General features: G+C 43.5%; 1 long non-coding RNA gene across 1 annotated transcript; it reads left to right on the top strand.

Moving 5' to 3' along the window:
• Positions 1–1,363: 1,363 nt before the first annotated feature.
• On the top strand, positions 1,364–7,072 carry LOC113408547. Its single transcript, XR_003370321.1, has 3 exons — positions 1,364–1,473; positions 1,564–1,682; positions 7,012–7,072. It is a non-coding gene; the product is annotated as an uncharacterized LOC113408547 (long non-coding RNA).
• Positions 7,073–10,183: the final 3,111 nt, after the last annotated feature.

The raw sequence follows: 10,183 nt of genomic DNA, 5'->3' as shown, positions 1-10,183 counted from the left end.
CTAAGTGCAGGACTCTGCACTTGTCCTTGTTGAACCTCATCAGGTTTTTTTGGCCCAATCCTCTAATTTGTCTAGGTCCCTCTGTATCCGATCCCTACCCTCTAGTGTATCTACCACGCCTCCCAGTTTAGTGTCATCTGCAAATTTGCTGAGAGTGCAGTCCACACCATCCTCCAGATCATTAATAAAGATATTAAACAAAACCGGCCCCAGGACCGACCCTTGGGGCACTCCGCTTGAAACCGGCTGCCAACTAGACATGGAGCCATTGATCACTACCCGTTGAGCCCGACGATCTAGCCAGCTTTCTATCCACCTTATAGTCCATTCATCTAGCCCATACTTCTTTAACTTGCCGGCAAGAATACTGTGGGAGACCGTATCAAAAGCTTTGCTAAAGTCAAGGAATAACACATCCACTGCTTTCCCCTCATCCACAGACCCAGTTATCTCCTCATAGAAGGCAGTTAGGTTAGTCAGGCATGACTTGCCCTTGGTGAATCCATGCTGACTGTTCCTGATCACTTTCCTCTCCTCTAAGTGCTTCAGAATTGATTCCTTGAGTACCTGCTCCAAGATTTTTCCAGGGATTGAGGTGAGGCTGGAAGTGGGGTGTCAGATCCACTTAGATAGGCAGAGGACCCTCAGATCTTGGCACAGGGGAGGCAGGGGGAAGGGCTTAGAGACCCCCAGAGGGGCATGGTTCCCCATATCCTGACTCTCAGGGAGTGGGGGCTCAGCCCTCTCAAAAGAGGCAGCCCCCCATAGATCCTGACACACTTGGGAGGGGAAAATGTGGGGGTAACAAGTGCCTCTGCCTGCAGAGTGTAACCACTGAGTTTGTGGGTGATGGGTGTGCAGTTGAATGGACACAGCTCAACTCTTTTCTGCTAATAATGTTATGATTTTCTTGCTCCTCCAAAGGCCTAGTGTGTGACAAGCACTGTGGGGATAACTCTGAAGCGATTGAGACCCCAGAGTGATGATCTCAGCCATGGCTTGAGCCCTATCCTTGGGCAACAATACATTGATTAAAATTAACAAATCTTCAGGAAACTTTTTTCCCTACAGGGGACAGTATTCTGGGAACCCTTGGTCAAATGATCACCAATTAATTTGAGTCATTAACTCTACCCCTGTACCCCCAAATGAGGCACACCAAATTTCAAGGCAATCCAAGTAACCATGCAGGTTTTAGAGCACTTCAAAGAGTCAAGCTTTAAACAGAAAGCTGGTCTAAACCTTAACTCTAGCAGACCTGATGGTTTGCTATAATTCCTTCCTGCATTGATGGTGTTCAGTCCCTTGCACTTGGTTTGGGTTTTCCATGAACATTTTGTAAATTCTCCAAATTTCCTTTTCAGGCTGGTGATCCAATCCAGACCTACTTTGCTGCATCATCTGTACTGAGCACACTAAGACAGCCAGTGGGAATGGGTGCCGATGGACTTTGTATTGATGGGAATCCTGCTGGTGAGTGTGGTGATGGTAGCAGTTCCAGCTTTATTGAGGATGACATTTCCTACTGATATTTTTTTCATGTCTCTTGTTCCCTTTTTTCAGGTTTCCTGGAGAGTAAAAGGACAAGCTGTACTCGGACCTTCACCAACCTGAGCAGCAGCTGCACCACTGATCCTACCCTGGACGCAGCCTCATATTACCGTGACTTCACTATACTAAAGGTGCAGATCGTCTTCCCCACCCTCAGCAGCTTCTTGTACTGTGACTTGACATCCTGTTCTCCTGACTTCAGCACTGTTTTGCCACTGCCTCTTCAGCTAATTTAGCTATTACTAAAGTAGAGCTCACTTGTGTGCAATTCTCAGGGTCTCCCAATCACCTTGGCCTGCCTTTCAGTACAGAAACTGATTTTAATGAAGGATTGTTTATTACTGTGAGCAGCCCATCCATTCCATTCTACGTTCCTACAGAACTCCTGGATCAAGAGCATCCTGTCTTGGTGACTTGCTGCTATTTAATGAATCATTTGTTTCTTCACCATCTCTTTTCACCTGTTCTCTTCAGGTAAATAAGATATCTCTTCACATCTTTTGTGGTGAAGAAACAAATGATATTTAAAGAATTTATTGTGGTTTAACGTAACATAAAAATGGCCCTACTGGGTCAGACCAAAGGTCCATCTAGTCCAGTATCCTGTCTTCCGACAGTGGCCAGTGCCAGGTGCCCCAGAGGGAATGAACAGAACAGATAATCAAGTGATCCATCCCATTGCTCATTCCAAGCTTCTGGCAAACAGAGGCTAGGGACACCATTCCTGCCCATTCTGGCTAATATGCTCCATGAATTTATCTAGTTCCTTTTTGAACCCTGTTATGGTCTTGGCCTTCACAACATCCTCTGGCAAGTAGTTCCACAGGTTGACTGTACATTGTGTGAAGAAATACTTCCTTTTATTTGTTGTAAACCTGCTGCCTATTAATTTCATTTGGTGACCCCTAATTCTTGTGTTCTGAGAAATAGTAAACAACACTTCCTTATCTACTTTCTCTATACCAGTCATGATTTTATAGACCTCATTCATCTCTCCCCTAAGCCGTCTTTTTTCCAAGCTGAAAAGTCTCAGTCTTATTAATCTCTCCTCATATAGAATCCATTCCATACCCCTAATAATTTTTGTTGCCCTTTTCTGAACCTTTTCCAATTCCAATATCTCTCTTTTGAGATGGGGTGACCACATCTGCACACAATATTCAAGATGTGAGTGTACCATGGATTTATAGAGAGGCAACATGATATTTTCTGTCCTATTATCTATCCCTTTCTTAATTATTCCCAGCATTCTCTTCGCTTTTTTGACTGCCGTTGCACATTGGATAGTTCTCTGAAAACATCCACTCACAATGACTCCAAGATCTCTTTCTTGAGTGGTAACAGCTAATTTAGGCCTGGTCCACACTTACCCCCCAATTCGAACTAAGGTACGCAACTTCAGCTACGTGAATAACGTAGCTGAAGTCGAAGTACCTTAGTTCGAACTTACCTCGGTCCACACGCGGCAGGCAGGCTCCCCCGTCGACGCCGCGGTACTCCTCTCGTCTAGCTGGAGTACCGCAGTCGACGGCGATCACTTCCTGGTTCGACTTATCGCGTCCAGACAAGACGCGATAAGTCGAACCCAGAACTTCGATTCCCAGCCGCCGAACTAGCGGCTGGGTGTAGACATACCCTTAGACCTCATCATTTTATATGTATAGTTGGGATTATGCTTTCCAATGTGCATTACTTTGCATTTATCAACATTAAATTTCATCAGCCATTTTGTTGCCCAGTCACCCAGTTTTGAGAGATCCTTTTGTAGCTTTTTCGCAGTCTGCGTGGGTCTTAACTATCTTGAGTAATTTTGTGTCATCTGCAAATTTTGCCGCCTCACTTTGTTTAGCCCTTTTTCCAGATCCTTTATTAATTTGTTGAGTAGGACTGGTCCCAGAACAGACCCCTGGGGCACACTACAATTTACCTCTCTCCATTCTGAAAACTGACCACTTATACCTATCCTTTGTTTCCTATCTTTTAACCAGTTACCAATCCACGACAGCACCTTCCCTCTTATCCCGTAGCAGCTTACTTTGTGCAAGAGCCTTTGGTGAGGGACCTTGTCAAAGGCTTTCTGAAAATCTAAATACACTATATCCACGTTTTGAGTCTTTGGCTAACTGTTTGTGTTCTGTTTTTGACTATTTGCACTTCAAAAATTGCTCCTTTCGCCCTCCTAATTTCCGTCTAACACTTTATCTGCCACAGCATTTGCTCCTTTATTTTGACTTCCCTAGGTTTGGATTTCCATTTTCTGAAGGATATCCCTCAAGAGGTGCCCTCGCTGCCCACAGGCCCAACATGTCCACAGCCGCCTGGATTCCCTCACCCAGCGGACTGTCGTAGGAACTTGTCCCTGTCCCTGCTCGGGGTGAGGCACCCTGCCCCCAGCCCAATAGGGACAATTTCTTTTTAAATGTCCATGCTTTGTATAGGCATAACACGCCCTACATTCCCTGCCCGGCCTCCGGGTCCTGGCGCTGTGCTTTCCGTCCCGCTCTCGGCAGCTCCTCCGAAACAATTTTTCTCCCTCCTCCTTGTAACAACCTTTTATGTACTTGAAAACTGTCATCATGTCCCCTCTCAGTCTTCTCTTCTTCAGACTAAACAAACCCAATTTTTTCAATCTTCCCTCATAGGTCATGTTTTCTAGACCTTTCATCATTTTTGTTGCTCTTTTCTGGGCTTTCTCCAATTTGTCCACATCTTTCCTGAAATGTGGCACCCAGAACTGGACACAGTACTCAAGTTGAGGCCTAATCAGCATGGAGTAGAGCAGAAAAATTACTTCTCGTTTTTTGCTTACAATACTCCTGCTAATACATCCCAGAATGATGTTTGCTTTTTCTGCAACACTGTTACACTGTTGACTCATATTTAGCTTGTGATCCATTATGACCCCCAGATCCCTTTCCGCAGGACTTCTTCCTAGGCAATCATTTCCCATTTTGTATGTGTGCAGCTGATTGTTCCTTCCTACATGGAGTACTTCGCATTTGTCCTTATTGAATTTCATCCTATTTACTTCAGACCATTTCTCCAGTTTGTCCAGATCATTTTGAATTTTAATCCTATCCTCCAAGGCACTTGCAACCCCTCCCCGCTTGGTATCATCCGCAAACTTTATAAGTGTACTGTATGCCATTATCTAAATCACTGATGAAGATATTGAACAGAACTGGACCCAGAACCAATACCTGCGGGACCCCACTGGTTATGCCCTTCCAGCTTGACTGTGAACCTCTGATAACTACTCTCTGGGAACAATTTTCCAACCAGATATGCACCCACCTTATTGTAGCTCCATCTAGGTTGTATTTCCTTAGTTTGTTTTTGAGAAGGTCATGCGAAACAGTATCAAGAGCCTTACTAAAGTCAAGATATACCACATCTCCCAAAGTCCTTTTTTGTGTCACAGTTTTCCAAAGCATAGCCTGCTATTCTGGAAGTGTGATTGTAACAGGGATCTGCCCAATTTTGCTCTGGTGCCTCATTTTCCCTTAATCTCCCATGGGTTTTTCATCTTCAGCAGGTGACATAGCTCTCTGGCCAAGTCACAAAAAGTTCATCCCTTTAAATCAAATCAAACAAACACACATCTTCCATCCTAGTCTCACGAGGCACAGCCCTTTCTCCCCTAGGGTCTGTTTTCTTTTCTGCACCACACTCTTTCAGCACTGCACTTCTCTTGGGCTCAGCTCTGGCCCTCCTGGGCTCTTAGTTCCTTCATCCTCCCCGTGTTCAGAAGAGTCACCGCATGACCTTGCTTGATGGCAGCATGAACAGTCTGTCCATCCTCTCCTTAATATTAGGGGAGATTAAGGGAAACTCACAGGGTGGCAGCATAGGGTTAACCCACATCCATTGTCGGTTATTGGTTCCCAGCCTTGGGTATCCTGAACAACCAGGCTGTCTGCCCAGTCATCCCAAACTTCCCTGTCTTCCTCCTGTGTTCTCCCAGCCTGCCATCCTTCTCTTTATAGAGCACTGACTCCCAGGTCTATTTTTTTCTGGAGTCCTCCCACCCACTTCTGCTGAAGCATCCATTCCCAGTGCCACTCTCTCTGGAGTCTCTCTGATCTGATCTTGCTCTGATCACAGGTCACTAGCTTCCTTGAAGGCCCAGTTTAGTTGCATCAGCTTTGTAACATGACTTCAGCACTCTCTCCCTTCAGTTGGGGAGGCAAGCTAAGCGTGGCACAGGTGCAGCTGAGGTCCAACCCACGAAAAAGGTCAGCTCACCCTGTAACAGTGACCTACATTCTTTGTTCCTAGATGTATGACCTTGCAGGTAGCTGTATTAAAACACATTTTGTTTGACAGGGTCCAGTTTACCAAGTAATCCAGATCACTGTGTATGACAGCCCTGTCCTACTCATTATTACCACTCCACCAATCTTTGTGTCAACTACAAATTTTATTAGCAGTGATTTTATATTTACTTCTGGGTCATTGATGAAAAGATTGAATAGCATCAGGTTTCAACCGATTCTGAAGAACCCCACTAGAAACACATCCCCTATTGATAACTGCTTTGAGATATGTCAGTTAGCCAGCTCTTAATCCATTTAATATGTGCTGTACTGATATTGTATAGTGCTAATTTTTTAATCAGAATGTTGTGATGCCCAGTCAAGTGCTTCACAAAAGTCTAAATCTATTACATCTATGCAGTTACCTTTATCAACCAAACTTGCAATCACATCAGATAATTAAATCAGGTTTGTTTGTCAAGAGCTGTTTTCTATAAAACCATGTTGACTGCATTAATTATATTCCCAGAATTTGATTGATTTGATATCAGCTTTTCAATTATTTTTCTTGAGGTTGATGTTGGGCTAGCTGGCCTATTTTACTAGGATCCTCCTGTTTTCCCTTTCTGAATATTGGCACACCATCATTGCTGTTCTATTCTTTGGGAATTTCCCTGGCAGTCCAAGATTTATTAAAATGAATATTGGTCTAAATATTAATATGCTGTTGAAATGGATGAGACAGTTTGCTCCTCCCAGAATTATTTTTTCAGGATGTCTGCAGAGTAGAACAGATGTCACTGCATCAGTTACACTTGGTTTGTATTTTCAAGGTTTACTTCACAACCATGGGACTTAGAAAATTACATTTTCGTAAATGAAAGCTGAGGTTCTTCTGTAATCATCTGATGCCAGTTGCAGGAGCCCTCGGCTACACAGGCCTGTAGTACCTTAATTTGGCTTTGCACACAGCAGGTCACTAGCAGAACCAGGAAAACAACATAGGTCTCCTGGGTAACAGACCAGTGCCGTATCCACTAGACCATACTTCTAGATTCTAGAGCACAAAGTTGGTGGCGAGTTCCACAGCCTTGGAATAGGCAGAGCTCTGCTTATCACCATATTATCTAGACACTGGTGTGTGATCTCCTAGTGACTCTGGGCACTTACAGTTAAAACACATCTGTTGATTTTTCTTTTCCAGGTCCCAGTTAATATGACCGTTGTCCAGCTCATGCAGGTGAGACTCTGCCAATGAAAATAATTCCTGCATCTGAGATGAAGGGAATCCTGAGTCTTGAGCCAAGCACTTTGGGGGAATGGAAAAGTTCTGTGTCTGAGACAAGGTTTTGGAGGAGAAAGCCACATTGTCTCTGGAAAAGGAATATGGGGAAGGTTTCAGATATGAGATGGGGTATACTCTAAGGTGGTGTGTGTGAGTGAGTGGAAGATCTTTGGCCTGGGATGGGCAGAGATGGAGTAGAGAGCAGGCCCTGGTTCTGGGATAGATTGGGAGTGGAGGGGCAGGTCACAGACAGAAATGTGGTTGAGAAGGGAAAGGACTCAGACTTGGAAGTGGTTTGGAAAGAGGAAGCGGGGGAAGGCCCCAGTTCTTCAAGTGATGATCCCTATGTATTTTCCACACATAGGTACGCATGCAGGTCTGAGTCCGGAAATTCTTCAAAAGCAGTGTCCGTTGATCTGCACATGCAGTAGCTCCCCTTGTGCTCCCGACCAAGGATATCTGAGGCAGGGCGGGTCAATGCCTCTCCAGTTCCTTCTTACTTCTGCAGAGCCTGAGTTGGAGTCATGTCCTCCTTCACTATAACCTGTAAAGTAGAAAATATTTTTAAGTAGTTTATATTGTAGTTTAGTAGTTTAATTTTCTAATAAGTTTAGAGTAGTTTTTTCCGCCCCAGTTGAGGGAAACCATCCCTGGTTCCGGGATTATGCCCAGAGTCCTGGGATTCAAGAACTGCATCTCCTGCCCTTGCTCCTTCTCCATCAATGATGAACATCAACAGTGCTTGTACTGTCTGAGTGCAGCACGTATCTCTGCAAAGTGCAGTATCTGTCGATCCTTACCACCCAGAACTTGAGAGGCACGGGGGCTTTGCCTAAGAAAGTACCTGATGGAGGAGGCTATGAGGCCCCTCTCTGATCCAGGCCCAGGAGAACCCCCTGTATGTCAGCCTCAACCAACCAGCCGTGCCCTCCAAGCATGTGCCTTGGAGTGGAGCCTCTAACACTGAAGCCCAAGGGCTCTTCCTTCAGGGCTCCCCATGAAAGTAAAGAACACTCTGATGGGCACAAGGACAGAACCATGCAAAGGACAGTCAATAAGAAACGTGTTTCCTCCCTGAGCCGGTCCAGGTTGGGTGAGATGTCGTGTCTCGCTCAGAACCAATGGAACCAGCTCTGCCAAAGACCCCCCAGGTTGGAAGGCAAGATGGGCAAAAAGAGAGATCTGCCGGTTCTGAAGGTGGTACCGAAGCGTAAAGCACAAATGCCCACCGGTTCTATGAGTCCTGGTCTGCACCAATTGTCGGCACCGCCTTGTTCATTTAAAGACCATTCAACTGCAACAGATGAGCTGAGTCCTTCAGGTGTAACTGCTGGAACTCCTCAGACCCTAGGCTGTTACTTATGTAACACTGGAGGATATATTCAACTTGGTGGTGGTACAGGTGACTGCAGACAGTGCTTGGTGGCACTACCAGAAATTCACTCTGGCAGATAAGGGCTCTGAGAGACACGACCTCCTGGTAAAGAAGGTCTTCTCCTCCACAGGTCTGCAATTTTATGTCATTTAACGACCAACCTTTGTTAGCGAAATATGACTTTAATAACTACTCCAGGCTCACGGACTTCAGAGATAAACTTTCTGTCGCCTTTTATTTATTTAAAGTGAAATGTATTACATCACCATGGGTTCGTCTCTGGTTGCTATAGTGAAACTCAAGGAGCTCAATCTATTTAGATTAACAAAGAGAAGGTTAAAGGGGTGACTTGATCAGTATGTAAATACCTAGGGGGGACAGATATTTAATAATGAGCTCTCCAGTCTAGCAGACAAAGGTATACAAGTTGAAGCTTGAGAAATTCAAACTAGAAATAGGCATAAAATTTTAATAAGGCTGTTGATTAGTCGCAGTTAACTCACGTGATTAACTCAAAAAATTAATCGTGATTAATCGCACTGTTAAACAATAGAATACCAATTGAAATTTAATAAAATATTTTTGGATGTTTTTCTACATTTTCAAATATATTGATTTCTGTTGCAACACAGAATACAAAGACAGGTTTCAGAGTAGCAGCCGTGTTAGTCTGTATCCGTGAAAAGAACAGGAGTACTTGTGGCACCTTAGAGACTAACAAATTTATTAGAGCATAAGCTTTCGTGGGCTTCCGAAGAAGTGGGCTGTAGCCCATGAAAGCTTATGCTCTAATAAATTTGTTAGTCTCTAAGGTGCCACAAGTACTCCTGTTCTTTTTACAGAATACAAAGTGTACAGTGCTCACTTTATATTATTTTTTATTACAAATATTTGCACTATAGAAATGATAAACAAAAGTAATAATATTTTTCAATTCACCTAATACAAGTACTGTAGTGCAATCTCCTGCAAATTGTAACCAAACTTGTTTGTCTGAGCCATTGGCTGAACAAGAAGTAGGACTGAGTGGACTTGTAGGCTGTAAAGTTTTACATTGTTTTATTTTTGAATGCAGTTATTGTACATAATTCTACATTTGTAAGTTCAACTTTCATGATGAAGAGATTGCACTACAGTACTTGTATTAGGTGAATTGAAAAATACTATTTCTTTTGTTTTTACAGTGCAAATATTTGTAATAAAATATATATATAAAGTGAGCACTGTACACTTTGTATTCTGTGTTGTAACTGAAATCAATATATTTGAAAATGTAGAAAACATTCAAAAATATTTAAATAAATGGTATTTTATTATTGTTTAACAGTGCGATTAATCATGTTTTTTTTTTTTATCGCTTGACAGCCCTAAATTTTAAGTAAGAGTAATCAACAGTAGGAGCAACTTACCAAAGTTTGTGCTGTACTCTCCATCTCTGGTAATTTTTTAAATCAAGATTGGACCTTTTTCTAAAAGATTCTCTAGTACAGACAAGAATTATTTCAGGTAAATTCTGGGGCCTGTGTTATAACAGAGATCATGCTAGATGGTCACAGTGGTTGGTCCCTTCTAGTGCAGATGACACTAAACTGGGAGGAGTGGTAGATACGCTGGAGGGTAGGGCTAGGATACAGAGGGACCTAGACAAATCAGAGGATTGGGCCAGAAGAAACCTGATGAGGTTCAACAAGGACAAGTGCAGAGTCCTGCACTTAG

Source organism: Terrapene carolina, unplaced genomic scaffold (assembly GCF_002925995.2).
Source record: "Terrapene carolina triunguis isolate 2854851 unplaced genomic scaffold, T_m_triunguis-2.0 Scaffold18251, whole genome shotgun sequence".
Taxonomy (NCBI): Eukaryota; Metazoa; Chordata; order Testudines; family Emydidae; genus Terrapene; species Terrapene triunguis.
The sequence above is the reverse complement of the archived record's forward strand: the minus strand, read 5'-3'. Positions and strand labels throughout refer to the sequence as shown.